Below are 16,449 nucleotides of genomic sequence, written 5' to 3' on the forward strand. Positions count from 1 at the left end.
AGCAGACTCTATCTTCTTTCATTTTACTTCTTTCCAGGAGTATTACATAAACGTACCGAACTCTGACGTCAATCGAACCCGGGTGCGCACCAAAAGTGCTAATGTGAAAGCACCCTAAACAGGAAGCTAAAAATAAATAAATAAATAAATAAAAAAATCACCATCTTTCCTCAGAAAGTGGTAAAGCTACCCTGAGTATGCAATCCAACTGGTGATGCACTCAGTAACACCAATAAACCTATCAATGGGGAATATTAAGTCACCAATGTCTACAATAGCGATTAAAAACAAGCCAGCTATCATGTGACAGGTGCCTACCTGTTGCAGCATACTAAGCTCACATACAAATATGTAGGGCAAGGATCTAGAACTTAAAGCAAGCACACAGCGGCTTTAATATATGTCATTTCAAAAAAGGAAATCGTTCTTCCATACAGATTCTCAAATCTGTGCTAAGCCATAGAGGACAAAAAACTAAATTATAGTAATGTCCACTCAACTTGATTGTAGCATACAACAAGTTGCCTAGAGGAGAAAACACAAAATTGACATAGCGTTCTAGAATGTGGGGCCTAGCAAAAACCTGCATAACTTATCTGCCTCAACAAGATAAGGGCCTAATCCACCAGAATAAAATGATTTTATTTTATTTAGTAACGTTTTGTATTTATCTTTGCTAAACATTGTATCACCTTGATAAGAAAATCTTTTTTTCCTGAATAATTTTAACATGCTTCTTTGGTAATTGATTAAGCAGACTTGAAGGAACATTATGGCTGTTTTTCAATTCCAAGAACGCAGAGAACGGACTTGCGTTCTCGTGGAGTCCGGTCTTGCCAGGCGACCTTGAAAGAACGATCTCGGAAGGACGCGAGGACAGAGAACGCAATACATACATATACATACATATATATACATACACACACACATATATATATATATATATATATATATATATATATATATATATATATATATATATATATATATATATATGCATACATATACCTATATAGGTACATATATGCACCTATATGTTCACCTATAATAGCAAAATTAAAATCCATAGCTGCTAGGCAACATAAATAAAAGTCCAAAATGTACAAATGTACATTATTTACTCAAGATCAATCAAATAGTACAAAACAAAAAAATATAGTACAAGAACAAAAATAAGACAAAAAAACCTGCTAGGCAACATCAATAAAAGTCAAAAATATAGAAACTAATATTTTTGTAAGTCCTTCAAGATTTCAAAAACAATATAGAAACTGGAACTAAAACCATAAGAAAGGGAGCAAGAGAGAATATTGACTCTGAAATTCTACTCACAGATTGAGTTGTACACTCAATTTACAGTGACAGGAAGTCCGACTGCATCCTTCAATTTCAAAACAACACACTTCAAAAAGGTCAGTGTCTTTTTCAGTCCTTTAGGATAATGGATTGGATTCGATTCCAAATGCAAAATATACACATAGGAGGAGGTCCAGTGCCATCAAGATGTCCTCACTCTACTCCGTGATTAACTGGCCATCCAACGTGAACAAAATGTGGTCATACTGCATGAGATGATCCTCCCGCAGGCTTTAGGTACTATCTTAGGTGTTGGGATGACAGGAGGGCTGGTCTGAGCATGGCCCTGCAGAAGAGGGGATAATAGCATTAACCATCTTCACATATTTATTTGAAAGGCAAACCTTATAAGCTAAATTAATTCCAACTACTGTCATAAACAACTGCTCAAATACTTTTGGCCATTAACTGAAAATGAATGTAACTTTCTCTTCACATTGAGAGAATAATTTGTGTATTATCATTTGTATAGCAAAATGTGCAATAAGTGTCGTGCTTTGATTAGGTTGTGCTTCACACACTGTAGTCAACTGTTCATGGCTCACCTCAATGTCAAACAGCAACCCCAGGTCCACCTTGAACAGTGCAGGCAAGAGGAGAACAGCTGCTTCCAACTGTAGGCCTTTAAACCAAATAACATCATTAGGTTAACATAACATGGGGGATGCTTTTACCCAATACTTTTTGGTTTTGTTTTTTAAACATTCATTACTGTGTGTAAAGCCCAAAGTGTACTTCGTATTTTATGTGTATGCTTTTTCTGAACTCAAAACAAATTAAGATCTTTTTGATGAAGTCTGAGAGGTTTCTGTCCCTCCAATGATGAGGGTGAGTAATTAATGACAGAATTTTCATTTTTGGGTAAACTAATCCTTTAAAGGTGATTACCCTTGCACAAATCAAAGCAATTCTCAAACAACACAACTGGATATTCATACAACTACACATTTGTACTAGACATACACTAGAGCTGCAGGATTCTGGATGATCATTAATAAAGTAGGATCACGTGGGTGTTTGAATCGAGATCTTTTTACGATAAATTGTGCAGCTCTAACATACACATACAAAGTAAATCAAAGGGGTTTCGGACAAGCAAGGTTGATTATGTATATCATACCTGATGTAACCTCACCTCACAAGCTGATGTAACTGAAGTAAGTTGATTCAAAACTTTAACTCCCTCAATGTCAACAGATGGTTCATGAAGTTCTCCCCCTCCTTCCAAATAATGAACAACGCCATGGTGAGCTGCTCCTCAATCATCTGTCGGGTTATCCTAAAATAGTGAACGTAAAAAAAACAAATTTGGTCACCTTTTGCTAGCATAACTACAAAATACACAAATTTAGACTTATTTTTCTGAAAATAAACCAAAATAGAATATTCTTACGTTCAACTCAGAAAGTACTCCTTGATGAGGTCTTCAGGACTTTCTCTCAGGAAAAAGGTAAGGGCCTTCTCAGGTGAATGGTTTCAGTCTGGGATAAAGCAATTGTGATTATTTTTCTTATTAAAAAAAAAAAAAAAAAAAAAAATCACAATAATTTGTAATAGGGAATCAATTTTTTGCAGATTTGCAATAGCAAAGGACAAGAAAATATGAAAATAATTTGTATTAATGACTGGCCAAATTTGCAATTAATATATTTATGGACAATATCAGCAACACTTGTGGCGTTGAGGGATCCAAAAAAAATAAATATATAAATAAAAAATTTTTAAAAATTATTTTTCCAATGCGTTTCAGCACACAGGCCTTCATCAGTGCTAAAATACTACAGATTTAGTCATTGGTTTCATTTAAAATTATGAATTTATAATACATAATTATAAGTCTGAAAATAAAACATGCATCAATTAATAAATTAGCTTTATACCCCAATATATTTAATCATTCTTGATTAAAGGGATATTTCACCGAAAAATGAAAGCTAGCTGTTAATTTACTTACCATCAGGCCATCCAAGTTGACTTTTTTTTTTTATTTCTTCAGTAGAACAGTAAATATTTTTAGCTGGAACTGTGATCTTCTGTGATTAATGTAATGTCAATGGCTACTGTCACTGTGAGAATAAAAAAATAAATAAATACAAAATTAATACAAAACAACAAGAAAAAAAATTCACATGCATTTGAGATGGCATAAGAGGGAGTTGATGAATGTTTTGGAATGGATAATTCTTAGTCTAAAGTTTGTTAATGAGGATAACATTCAAGTCAATAGACAGCATTAGATGGATTTTATTCAAACATGTCCAACATTGGTAATTCATATTATCTATTAACAATTATAGCCGTTTTTATAGAAATTACTTACCATGTAAAGTTATTGCAAAGTGTCCTTAGTTGTCAAACATTGAAGAGTTTTAGATACTAAAAGGGGGAGGGGAATCAGTGTTTATAAATGAAAAAAAAAACTTGTTTGCTGCATTAATTAGTTGTGTAAATACGCAACCATTTCATTCTACTAAAAAAATAGTATAAAAAAACACCTCGTGCTAGTCAAATGAAATAAGCCTTAACTATGTCTTTACTCACAGACTTTCTTCGTCATTTTGGTCGAACAAATAGATCAATAAATCAGAGCTAACGTGAAAAAGACAAATAAAAGAACTGACAAACATTAATTTAAAAACCTAAACTCAATAATTGTAATGCGAGGATCCCCTCAGCCTCGACTCGAGCGTCTCTCCCGCTCCCCACGCACTTCCTGCCCGCAGCATTTCAAATAGTACACGCTACATACACGGTAGGGACGTTTCTTTTAAAAATTATTTAGAGACATACTTACATGGTCCAAACTGAATACATTTCTTTATAATAAAACGAGTAAATTCAACATCTTGTAACTAACCGAATGTTTGAATTTATTGCAGGCCGCGCAAATTCAAAAATTAGGTTAGATACTATTTCGTTAGTATTCATGTTCACAAACAACGTTAATTAACTCATAAACAGCTAAAACACATGTTCAACCTTTGCATTATCGAGTAACAGTTATATTAATTAAAACATTTCCAACCTACCTTAATACATCCGAGTCCAGGGGAAATTAATGGCGGCCGAGCAGAAAACTCGAGAAAGGCTCGTGAGTCATGACGTCAGAAAAAAAAACGTCTGTCACTGGGTCCTTAACCTCCTGAGACCCGGCCTGGTGTGCATTTTATAATTGTTCTTGCTATTTGGGATATGTAGGACCTAATAAGTATAATACCTAAAATTTGTTTTTGTACAGGAAGTAGTTTTTGCAGAAAAAGATGTCCTCATGTGAGGACAATGGGTCTATCATAACTTTTTGAAATATTATTTGCTGTTGGGGCCAGAAGGTCCTAATTAGTCAAAATTCTAAATTTCAGCTTAATACAATAAGTAGTTCTCTAAAAAATGAATGTCCTCATATGAGTACAGTGGGTCTATCTTACTGTATGACACACATAGACTCCATTGCTACAAAAAGTTAATTTGACACACTTTCACAGTTTATTTGAAAATGTAAACATCAGAGTGTAAAGCCTACATAAAATGTAAACAGCCTGAAACATGGCTAAAATGTAAACAGCCTGAAACATGGCTAAAATGTAAACAGCCTGAAACATGGCTAATAAAACAGCTAAAGTGCAAACTGTAACAGTAACAAACAGTTGAGTTGAACAGTGTGAAATGCTGCAAAGCAGTTTCGTTCACTTTGCAAGCACAGATGCACATTGCATGTCATGCATCGCACACTGGATTTCCCAGTGCAGCCTTGTGCTCTGCAACGAATGGGGTTTTTCAAGGCCACCATCTCCGGGAGATGAGCAGCACTGCAACGGACTGAGATATGGGGGATTGGAGCGACCCTAGATTTTTTGCCTGGTGGTGGAAGGTGTCCGTTCTCATTCTCTTCTTCTGTGACATGAGCACCTTCATGAAGAACATCAGACTTGCTGAGGAATACCTAAGCCACTACCATGCGAAACTCAAGAAACTTCATGATAGATTTCCTTGGGGTGCCATTTTCCTGGTTATATCTGCGATACAGCAGCCAGCTGTTGGCAACGGCAAGATCCATGAAATGCATCAGCATGTGAATTGTCCACTTCTTCGTCCGCACAGGCATTCGGTAGTAGCTCATCATTCTATCTGACATGTCTTCACCTCCCATCTTTGAGTTGTACTCACGCACGATGCTTGGTCTTGTCACGGTCACATACTTTTTTCCCTTCTTGGACCACCGCTAGCAAGTATCTTCTGGCTGCTCTGAGTGAACAGTGGAGAGCATCACAATTGGCTTGTTGTCGTACCACTTGACCACGCATAGTTTCCCATCTGCCCTGGTTACTGTGGAGACGGCACCTCTCCCTTGGTGTTTCAGGGTTTTGTCATCGGGTAACTTGTTCATTGCTTGTTTGACTCGGCCCTTCATCACTGTACCAATAAGATAAATATCATCCTTCAGCATGTGGTCAACTGCTTGTATGGTGGTAAAGAAGCAATCACAATACACTTGTGCTAGCAGTGAGGGTTTCGGAAAGACGTTTGATGACAAGTGTTCCTAGACCCAATCCATCTGAGTCCTGAACCTTCGAAGCCAGGGTTTTTGAACCTTGATAGACTTCAAAGTCTAGCACGAGTCCATCCACAGATGCCAGCACAAAGTTCTTCATTCCCACTGGATTTGGCTTTAGTGGCACGTATTGTCAGAATGGACAGGCCCCTGTAAACGGGATTATCTGCTCGTCTATTGAGACACATTCTGGACGAACCTGAAGGCGGCAGCCGGTAAGTATACGGTCCATAAAAGGCCTCACCTTCCAGAATTTTTCGGTTTCCCCCTTATCTTCTGATACATCATAGTCAATAACTACTTTCAGATGGCTCCTAAGTTTGAAGAAGCGATCACGTGACATTGTGTTACTAATGGCGGGGATTTGTAGGGCATTGGACCAAAACACTCTTATCTGTGGATAAGGCACGCAAGACATCAAGATTGCTGCTCCAAAAAAGTGATAAATCTCATCTACCGAAGTTGAGAGAGATCGCCCACTGTTACCCAGTGACATGGCATTTGTGCAGTCAGCAATGAGTTTCATCAGGTCTGAGTCAATGTACTGCTCCACATAATCCAGTGGCTGCCAACCTGTTCGCTCATCTTTCAGTCCATCATCTCCATCCTGAAACTGGACCAAATTTGGTCTAAATGGAGCAGACCTCCAGCGTTCTCCACGTCCAGCATTCCTTGGTTCTGGTCTGGGCTCTCCATGTCTCTGATCTTCCTCATCCAGCTCATCATCCTCAATATGCTGTTGTTTACGTCCGCGTCTGTGCACTTGTGGATGATTTGGCTGACTTTCATTCTCAGTCAGTATCTTCAGCTGCATCAGGTGGTGTGTACTCTTCACCGGAATCATCTCCTGATGAATCAGGTGGCGAAAAATCTGGATGCTCATCCATGAGGTCAACATCTTGTAAAAATGACTTTGTCCACAGCAGGATCATTATCTTCCCCATCTGAGAGGTCCTCCACTTCAGAGTTGTTTGCAATTGCCATGAGCAATTGTTCTGCTCTTGACAATGAAAGTTTCGCAGTAATAACATGAAAAAAATTTGAGATCCAGCTGGGGTTTGGGTAGGCCTATCTGCCGATATCCGATATTTACTAGCATGATTCACCTGTATAAACCATATTGTAGTATTATTTACTATGATTTACCATGATTTGCTCTGGTCACACACACACACACACACACACACACACACACACACACACACACACACACACACACAAACACACAGACAAATGTTGTTTTTTCAATGCTAATGCATCTAAATCCATCTAAATATTCCCATGTTTAGCTAACCACCTGGTAGAAAAAATAATATTATAGTCCCAATGTCCTCAAACGAGTGCTTCACATTTACTGATGTCCTAGAGTGCTACTATTACTAAAATATGTCAAATTTTAATCCCCATATGACGATAGAGACAGTATTGTACATAAATACATTTGTTTCATTCATATAATTTGAATAGATTTTTTACCTGGGTCATTTTTTCTTTCGGGAACTGGAGTAGAAGTTTTTTGCTGATATTCCAGCCATTGTGTTCTCACTGACAGTGGTGTAATGTTGTGATATCACCACAAGGTTGTGTGGGCAGTGTCCCTAAATGTGGCCAACAGGTCTAAGATTCACAAAATTGACTATCATTGTATCAAGAGGCAAAAATGTAATGTCCTCATATGAGGTCACAGGGTCTCAGTATAGGTTAAAGAGAAATTATCCTTTGGCTGAAAGTGAGATATTTGAGTAGTTGAGTGTACAATATTGAGAGCAATTCGCAGAAAGAAGAAGTAATTAGACTCAAATAGTTATAGCAATCCAACTTACACCCATATTCACTTTTACAGAGGGCTTGGGGACAAAAAGGTTGAGAACCAGGTTATGTTTAGAAAATACACTGTAATTTAATGTTGTTTTTAATCCTTTCCCCACCTAAACTAAGAGAATAAGAGAGTTAGAGAACCTTTAAAGAACTATACAGAGGCTTAACGGGTTCTTTTTATGGCAGTGGTGCTATATAGCACCTTAACCACAGCAAGGAACAGCTGAAGAACCATACAGGGGCTTCACAGGTTCTTTATAAGGTAGTGGTGCTATATAGCACCTTAACCACCCCAAAGAACCGCTGAAGAACCAATTTTTTAAGAGTATAGTTAAATTCCATAACATGCCAATTACATGTGATACCAATTTCACGTGTTCGCACATACATAAGTTCTTGCATAATTTTTTTCGTTAATTCGTAGTTTTTGCCTTGATAATAGAAAATATAATATTTTGTTAATGATTTGAAATAGGCTATGTTATTTAAATGCGAATGGGCAAGGCTACAAACAGCTCTTGAGATTTGAAGTTTGTTTGCATTAGCCTACTGTTGCACACGATAGGAATAGTAAAACTCGATGATCTCCGTTCGCTTGCATTAACTCTGCCCGCTCTGCTTCTGATGGCTGGGGCCGCTCATGTTTTTTTTTTCACCTTATTTCCCGGCTCATGCATGGAAGCAGCTGGCCTGATTAGGGAAGTATCAGAGACGAGCTTCAAGTTAATTGCCCACATGGTGTATACGATTCTACAGCTGCTTGATGCTCCAAACAAACTGATGCAGAACATGGACCTTCTAAGTGCTGTCAAATTAGTTACATGTGCTTCGGAATGCCTTACGAATTTGCGCAATGAATCTGAATTCTTAGAGCTGTGGGAGAAGGCTGACGACACTGAAATGCCAAGAACCCCCAAACGAAAGCGCACCATCAACAAAGGCCTTCAAGATTATCTGCTGGAGGAATTGCCAGCATTGGCCAGGCTCAAGATGATTTGGGAAATCAAGAAGAGCTCAGATGATTATACTACAGTACTTTGGACGCAGTGCTTGCAGAAATCTCGGAGCGTTTCGTAGAAAGAAAAAGCAAGTTAATTGAAGCTCTTTCAGCTTTTGATCCACAGTATGACAGCACTTTCTTGGATGCGCAACTCGTACGAGATATGATGAACTTAACTAATTCGAAGTGATTCATTCAGAATTTATTGTGGCCCGTCAATTCCTGCGTAAAGTACTGGCTAGATCGATTTCTAGTAGCGAGAAATTAACTCTTGAACAAATACTTCAGGAGCATCATACCACGCTTGAAGCTATGCCGAGTGTACTCGCTGCAATGAAATGTGCACTGACATTAGGAGCTTCTACAGCTACATGCGAAAACTCATTTTCTACTCTGAAAAATGTGTTCACGGACAATCGAAGGAGCATGCTACATCAGCGAAAGGCACATTTAGTGCAACTGGCATTTGAAAGAGACTTGACAAGAAAATTTCGGGATGAATTGAAAGATGCTCTACTGAGAAGGTTCAACCAGAGTAAGCGCCGCAGACTCCAGCTGTTCTAGCAGGTTGGTGTTATTTTATTTATTATAGAATGCGTTTATAATGTTTGTTTATAACGTCATCTTATTTTAATCCTGACTTTTAAAAAAATGTTTGTGTAAAGTCTGAACCAGTTCTGATGTGCAAAATTATAATACATTTTTCTTCTTTGCGAATAGTGACATAATTAGTAATACTAATCACTTTGTTTTATAGGCAAAATTAAATTATATCGATACCAAACGCCCACTGACACTCACGCTATGTGCCCCCCCGAGCAGAAGGGATAGCCCCCCCCTGTTAAAATGTCCTGGCGCCGGGAGTGTGCCTAGAGGAGAAAACATATTTTCCTTATTGACATAGCGTTCTAGAACGTGGGGCCTAGCAAAAACCTGCATAACTTATCTGCCTCAACAAGATAAGGGCCAATCCACCTGAGATAACAGAACAGGGAGTACCACGATAGTTTTACAACCTAGCTGTTAACTCAACCCATGCACCTACATAAATGGGGGATAATGGGCATGCGGCCTAACAACTCCCTCGGGAGGAAGCCAAAACTAGGAATATGTATACATATACCTTGTGTCACTTTTGAATGATTTATGACTTTTACACATGATTTATTGCACCCTCATAATTCTCAGACTGACAACTGACAGTTGTCAGTTGATTGCGGGTTGTGTTAAAAGACACCCAAGCCTAGTTTGTGTTATGCTCACACCTCACCAGGAATAGTAATGGCTGTTCAATACAGTATATGTTAATTGAGTCAAAATATTTGGGTCAAGACAGTCAGATAGACAATCACCCCCCAACACAACAATGGGTATATCCATTTAAATAACATGTGTGTGTGTGTGTGTGTGTGTGTGTATTGCCATCATAGTACGATCAGTTGTACCTGAACTATAGGTTAACATTAGTGCCTAAGACAAACAATCAGAAATATTCATCAAGCCAAAGAGTCCTCATTACCTATACACCACAGAATAGGTGTTGTTTGGGAAGATTTTCTTTTTTTTTTTAGAAAATCTGTATCTGTTTCCAAACACATTGATATGATCATTGTTAAAAAGACAAAAGAATGAAAAGCATTTATTTATTTAACTCACAGTGAAGATGTTTGTGAGTCAACCTAGTGGGGGAAGTGCATACTATATGTTTCTGTGTTAATGGTTTTACAACAGTTGCTAGATGTTTTAAGAATGACACTTCATCAAAACCTTTCTGGTGATTCTCTGGGCTCTCACACAAAAACATCCTAGACTGATTCAGTGTACATAAATTTGTTCAGTTCAATTCCCATTTATTTGTATAGTGATTTGCACAATACACATAGTTTTCAAGCAGCTTTACAGAAAATGCATGTCAACATTACAATTTAAAGTGATCTGTTATCAGAGGTGACTGTGTGCAAGTTATGTAATTTCATAAATGTATATACAATTCACGCAGTTAGCTAACAATCTATTAATTTAAATGTATTAATTTAAGGCTGAAAACAACAAGCTCACTGAAGTAATGATTACATGTTAACAGATGATTAAGATATATAGAAAAATGTAGCATTGGTGCGTGTTGATCCAAAAATTGTGTCATCTGAAGACCTCACAGCGGGTTGGGGTCATATCTTCACAAGTGTCAAGACATCTGAAGTCTTCATAAGATCTGAATGTGTCTTTACTTTTGATAAATTTTAAGAAACGTTTTAGTTTTAATTAACTTATAGTGTGTGTGTGTGTGTGTGTGTGTGTGTGTGTGTGTAGGTGTGTGTGTGTGTGTATGTGTGTGTTTAAACGTTTATACATTTGTTTGGTTTGCCGCAAAAAACAATGCATGTTGTCTATTGTTTTTAAATAAAACTTTTATTTTTTCTTTAATTTCTTTTAAAACAGCCTGATGACCATTTTTATTTTATGTTTTTTATTTTTGTAAAATATTAGTAGTAGTAGTAGTAGTAGTAATGTAGCCGAGTGGTTTCACACGATGAGTAAACACATGAGTAAAACTTTTTGGATGTGTTTGTAGCAAACACATCATTTTCACATAGAAAACTTTTAAATGTATGAATGAACCTTTTTTTTTTCTTTTGACAAAACTACATTTCAAATTATTTACCTGAGGTGTTTAACAAACACAAAAGGAAGTATGTTGATCACTAAGTTTAAGCATATAGTACAAACACGCAATGAGATGGAATTTAACTATTACCATCTTCTATGACCCCACATGTACAAGTAACTGAACAAGTAACGGAATGTTCTATCACAGCGACATAACATACACTTAGATCTTTTTCTCTGCATGTATGTGTGTAAATAGTTATGCTAAAATCTTGTGCGTATTTTTACACGCTGACATATTTTGTCAGGGCTATGTCACATCGCTGTGATGCAAAGTTCCACAGTCTATAGATAACTTTCAGACATAATCTTTATACAGAATTATGTGTATCTAAAACACTTAACATTCAAAAGTCCAAACCACTAAGAAAAATGAGTACAGCATGTATTTAAAAGTATAGTTATTATAAAAGCACATACACACACACACAAAAAACAAAAACAAAAAAAACATTTGTGAGCAGTTGTGAAAGTTTGTAAATCGTTAGCCTCATAGCATAATTGCCTAAGTCATTCATTTTCAAATGATACTTAGGCAATTATGCTATGAGGCTAACGAAATGTGGTTTTGTAAGTGATGTTTTTTTTTTTGTTTGTTTTTTTATTACTCCACTAGTTTTAGTTCAGATAGCAGATGACGCTGTTCACATGTTGTTTGTTGGAAACGTGCTTAGTTTGTTTTGGGTTTTTTTTTTTTTTTTTTTGGTGAAGACTGTTCTTTGAGAGTTCTCAACGTTCACTATAGGAATAAATGAAAATGAGGAACTTAAGTGATAGCCTTTCTGTTCGAGTGTTTGAATACTATATTGATGTTTCTTTTAGTGCAACTTTCCAGCTATCTATGATATGGGATCACATGAAGCATCAACACGAAAAGTAAGTAACACTGTTTTACACTTAAAACTATGATGATGAATCACAACTAAGTAACGCCCTGAAAGCTGCACATTTTATTTTTTAAGTTTGAGGTTATTAAACAGCATACCACGCTCTGGTAAACCCGAAGATAAAATTAAAAGATTTTGTGTACACCATGAAACTTCAAGAGCCCAAATCACCTAGAAAACACGGTATACTATACAAGAAAAGCACTGTTTATAATAAATACAGACTACAGAAAAGTCATTCATGAGCAATTTCTAAGTTTGTTACAAGTTTGTAAATGTGGTTTTGCAAATGCCGTTTTTACTACTCCACTAGGTTTAGTCATCTTGTTCAGATAGCAAGTTACACTATTCACATTTTTGTTGGTTGGGATGTGTTTTGTTTTAGGTGAAGACAAAACAGTGTAAGTTTATGCTTTTCCTCACATGGGAAAGCATGTGTGATGAAACTTTTTCAAATGTGTGACTGAATGTTCTCTTTTGATAAACCAGCATTTCAAATGCTTTTCCTAAGGTGTTTTACGTCTGCAGAATAATTTCTTTCAACATCCCGCTTGAGGTGAAAGATTATAGTATGTTTTCAACTATTATCACCATCTTCTCTGACTCAAACAAAGCTACTTTATGTGCTAAAAATCTTTGTTCATTTATGCTCTTCTGTCAGATTTGTTAGAGGGACTATGCCACACTGATGTAATGCAAACACATTAAGAACCCTAAAGTCACATGCCTTTGTAAAGACTATAGATGTCACGGAATGAAGGAAGGATGCAGATGCAAGTTAAATCTCTTTAATAGAGCTTCACACCGAAGGTAGTCAGCTTCAACATACACAAAGAACATATAACAGTCAGCAGGAGAGTGGTAACACAGGGACGTCGATGGGCGGTGAAGATCCGTGAAGAGTGATGACCGAAGAGCAGTGTCCGTGAAGTAATCCGTGCGTGAAGTCCAGAGAGTAATCCAACGAGAACACGAAAACCAGGAAGCAATGAATCAAAGTCCAGTCCAGGGAAACACACAACAAGCAACACAGGAAACAACACGCGGACACCGTACAACGATCTGACAAACAAGAGACGAAAGACAAGGCGTTATATAGGCAGATGGTAATTGCTCACAGCTGCCGCTGATCAACAATCAGCGGCGACGCCCACACAAAACAATCAGGTGACACACCCACACCATCACACAGACACCAGAATGAGACAGCGGATTCATGAACCGTGACAGTACCCCCTCTCCTAGGAACGCCTCACGGCGTTCCCAGAACTCCTTACCTGCCGATTGTAATCATCGATAAGGGAGTGATCCAGAATGTCTCTAGCAGGAACCCAACTTCTCTCCTCCGGACCGTAACCTTCCCAGTCCACCAAGTACTGGAATCCGCGTCCCCTCCGCCTCGAGTCCAGAATGCGATTAACCGAATAGGTTGGTTCCCCGTCTACGAGCCGCGGCGGTGGGGGAACCGGAGTAGGCGGATTAAGATGCGAGTGAAAAACAGGCTTAATTTTGGAAACATGGAAGGCGGGATGAATCCTCCTGTACGCCGGAGGCAATTTGAGTCGGACTGCCACTGGGCTAATAATCTTAGTGACAGGAAACGGGCCAATGAATTTGGGAGCTAACTTATTGGCAACGGAACGGAGCGGAATGTTCTTGGTAGAAAGCCACACTTTTTGACCCACGACGTATACGGGAGGCTTTGACCGGTGGCGATCAGTCTTAGCCTTGGTGCGCGCCCTCACTTGTAACAGAGTCTCGCGGGCTCTGTTCCAAGTGCGGTGGCACCTCTGGACAAAGGCGTGAGCAGAGGGGACCGCGACTTCAGATTCCAGACTGGGAAACACAGGTGGCTGGTAACCTAAACTGCATTCGAACGGAGAGAGGCCCGTAGAAGACACTGGTAACGAATTGTGTGCGTACTCAATCATAGAGAGTTGTTGGCTCCAGGAGGAAGGATTCTTGGACGCCAAACATCGCAACATACGCTCTAAATCTTGGTTGGCTCTCTCGGTCTGTCCATTGGTCTGGGGGTGGAACCCAGAGGAAAGACTAGCCGTCGCGCCCAGCAGTCTACAAAACTCCTGCCAAAATTTGGACACAAACTGGGGACCCCTGTCGGACACCACATCTACCGGGAGGCCATGTAACCGAAAGATGTGGTCTACGACAGTAACCGCTGTCTCCTTGGCAGAGGGCAATTTGGTCAAGGGAATGAAATGAGTCGCCTTTGAGAACCGGTCCACTACGGTCAAAACGACCGTGTACCCCTGGGAGGGTGGGAGGGCGGTGACAAAATCTAGAGCGATGTGGGACCAGGGTCTCAAAGGGACAGACAGCGGTTGGAGTAACCCATCTGGAGGGCGGTTGGACGTCTTACCAGTGGCACAAACCGAGCAAGCCAAAACAAAACTGCGGATGTCCCGAGCCATAGCAGGCCACCAGAATCGTTGCTTAACCAAAAATCTGGTTCGATTAACCCCTGGATGACAAGCCACGTTGGAACAATGCCCCCACTTGATGACGCAGGACCTTAACTCCTCCGGCACAAACAAACGGTTCGGTGGGCACCCGGGCGGAGGCATTACCCCTTCTAAGGCCGCCAGGACCTTCGATTCGACCTCCCATGTAAGAGTGGAGACTACTAATGTCTCAGGAAGAATACACTCGGGAGTGGACGGGCGCTCGGATGGATCAAAAATACGAGATAAAGAATCGGGCTTGATGTTTTTGGAGCCCGGGCGGTACGATAGAGCAAAGTCAAAATGTCCGAAAAAAAGTGCCCACCGAGCCTGCCTGGAGTTGAGTCTTTTGGCCGATCGAATATATTCTAGGTTCTTGTGATCAATCCAAACGATGAAGGGCACCCCCGATCCCTCCAACCAATGACGCCACTCTTCCAACGCTAATTTGACTGCCAACAACTCTCTGTTACCAATGTCATAATTGCGTTCAGCGGGAGACAAACGATGAGAAAAATACGCGCAGGGATGCATCTTCTCGTCCGAGGGCGCCCGCTGGGAAAGAACTGCTCCTACCCCCACCTCTGACGCATCGACCTCCACCACGAACTGACGCGAAGGATCAGGGGCGATAAGAATGGGAGCCGAAACGAAGCGGCTCTTCAGTTTGGCAAATGCAACCTGAGCTGCATCTGACCACCTGAAGGTCGTTCGTGGTGAGGTCAAGGCGGTCAGAGGCGCGGCTAGCTGGCTGAAATTGCGAATAAAACGCCGGTAAAAATTGGCAAACCCCAGAAACCGCTGTAGGGCCTTACGGGAATCTGGACTTGGCCAATCCACCACAGCCTTAACCTTGTCAGGATCCATGCGAATTCCCTCGGACGAGACGATGTACCCTAGAAAGGAAACAGACTGTGCATGAAATTCGCATTTCTCCGCCTTGACAAAAAGCCCATTCTCTAGCAGACGCTGGAGCACTCGTCTGACGTGTTGAACATGTTCCTGGAGAGACGACGAAAATATCAATATGTCATCCAGGTAGACATAAATGAACTGATCAACCATGTCTCTCAACACGTCATTGACGAGTGCCTGGAAGACCGCGGGCGAGTTGGAAAGCCCGAAGGGCATAACCAAGTATTCAAAGTGCCCTCTAGGGGTGTTAAAAGCGGTCTTCCATTCATCCCCCTTCCTAATGCGGACCAAATGATAAGCGTTCCTCAAGTCCAATTTAGTGAAAACGGACGCTCCCTGCAACCTCTCAAAGGCTGAAGACATCAACGGCAAAGGGTAAGTATTCTTTACCGTGATGTTGTTCAACCCTCGGTAATCAATACAAGGTCGCAGAGATCCGTCCTTCTTCCCCACAAAAAAGAACCCCGCCCCCGCTGGAGAAGAGGAAGGGCGGATGAACTTAGCTGCCAGAGAATCAGAAATGTATTTCTCCATGGCCTCCCTCTCGGGAACAGACAGAGAGTATAATTTGCCCTTAGGCGGAGACTTACCCGGAACTAAGTCTATGGCACAGTCATAGGGACGATGCGGAGGGAGAGAAGCAGCACGGGACTTACTGAACACTTCCTTCAGGTCCAGATACTCCGCGGGCACGTTAGACAAATCCGCAGCCTTTTCCTGTAACACAGAGACAGACACAGTGGGACAAGCAGACTTAAGACAAGACCTGTGACACAAAGTGCTCCACTCGGTGAT

General features: G+C 39.9%; 1 pseudogene; it reads right to left on the minus strand.

Moving 5' to 3' along the window:
* Positions 1-1,525: 1,525 nt before the first annotated feature.
* Positions 1,526-6,803, minus strand: LOC137022867 (piggyBac transposable element-derived protein 3-like; annotated as a pseudogene).
* Positions 6,804-16,449: the final 9,646 nt, after the last annotated feature.

The sequence above is a fragment of the Chanodichthys erythropterus genome, chromosome 7 (assembly GCF_024489055.1).
Source record: "Chanodichthys erythropterus isolate Z2021 chromosome 7, ASM2448905v1, whole genome shotgun sequence".
In the NCBI taxonomy this organism is placed as follows: domain Eukaryota; kingdom Metazoa; phylum Chordata; class Actinopteri; order Cypriniformes; family Xenocyprididae; genus Chanodichthys; species Chanodichthys erythropterus.